Raw genomic sequence first — 1,738 nt, 5'->3', positions numbered from 1 at the left:
AAAGGAACCAATGCGACGCAGTAAAGCAGAGATTTTTCCCCCACGGAAAAACGTGATAATTGAGGCAAATACAGTAGAAGCTGTCTAAGACCGCCACCCTTTGTTGAGATATTAGACAGGTGGCCGTTTCACACAGTATTATAACAATATAAACATACACAAGGGGAGAAATAGAAAGTGGTCGTTTGTACATGTGGTTGTCTTATACAGGTGAGCATTTGAGCAGGTGGTTGTCTTATACAGGTGACCGTTTGCGCAGGTGGTTGTCTTATACAGGTGACACAGGTTCAAATGTATTTAACTCTTTAGGGGCGTAGCCGACGCATAACTCTAATCAGCAGCGCACCACAGGCAATGTTACAGTGGGCCAACATTTCCAACCGTTATACAAAAATTAGACAAATAAATTTGTATATTATTTCATAGTATGCAAGTTGTTACCTGCTTTTTAAGTTTGAGATAAAGAAAACACAGTCGAAACACAGTTTTATTTTGTTTTAATACGAGTTTTTCGGCACTTGCAACACAATAAGGTCATATAAATGCTGAAGACTAGGGGTGTTGCCAGAGAGTAACAAACACACACAAAAAAGAAGGAGGGCAGATGAAGACGACAGATGTTTGATAGGAAAGAAGGAGCAAACAACACTAGAGCACCTGCCAACCACTCGCAAATGGAAATACAGTGAACATACCTGTATCAATAACAAAGTTAATAACTATTATGCTTCTTTTTAAAAATACCTCCCAATCAGCGCGTCATCGAGTGTCGTCCGATAGCCAGAATGCAAGGCCTCAATAATATTGTTTTCGTTTGTTTTTAGCAAGAGTTTTACAGCACCTGTAACACAGTTAGGTCATAGAAGTGCCCAAGGGTTCTCAGTGAGTTAACGTTAGGTGTGTCAAACCAACCACCTCGCGAAAATAGTCGAACGTGTTTCTTCACGCAAGACCGCAAACGTCGCAGTTGAAAGTCGCACTTTTATCTGACTCCCTCTGACTTCTTTACAAATGCAACAACACTATAGAAGCAAAATTCAAAACCAAAAGCAAAACCAAAACTCATAGAACGCGAATCAAATAAAAAGAAAAGACGAAGCAAAACATAAGCAGTGTAACTATACCCACCAACTAAACATTGAATCATTGATACCTCCGAGTTGTATTTATTACATAAGTTAGAACCGAGACAGCGCATGTATAGAAGTATCGGGTTCAAACCCTTGTGTTGTTCGTTTGGTACACGTTGTAACAAGTTTTCTGAACATGCCGTTTTCGTGAAACCAGAAGCTGGATATTTTTTTTTTCTCCAGAAAGATTTTTTTCCAGCGATTTGTTAACAATCTTGTGTGTGTGTGTTTGTGTGTGTGTGTGTGTGTGTGTGTGTGTGTGTGTGTGTCTGTGTGTGTGTCTGTGTGTGTGTTTGTTTGTGTGTATGTGTGTGTTTGTATATAAATATATGCGTGTGTATGTGTTTGTGTTTGTATGTATATGTGTGTGTTTGTTTGTGTGTGTGTATAAATATATGCGTTTGTATGTTTTTGTTTGTGTGTGTGTGTGAGTGTGTGTGTGTGTGAGTGTGTGTGTGCGTGCGTGTGTGTGTGTGCTTGTGTGTGTCTGCGTGTGAGTCTGTTTTTCTTGTGTTTTTGCGTATGTATGCGTACCTAAGGTGTATAATTATGTGAGTATGTGTATGTGAGAGAGGGGACATGGTGGGTTGTTGGTCTTTTTTTTTTTT

Source organism: Aplysia californica, unplaced genomic scaffold, assembly GCF_000002075.1.
Source record: "Aplysia californica isolate F4 #8 unplaced genomic scaffold, AplCal3.0 scaffold00702, whole genome shotgun sequence".
Lineage (NCBI taxonomy): Eukaryota > Metazoa > Mollusca > Gastropoda > Aplysiida > Aplysiidae > Aplysia > Aplysia californica.
This window is presented reverse-complemented; position numbering follows the sequence as displayed.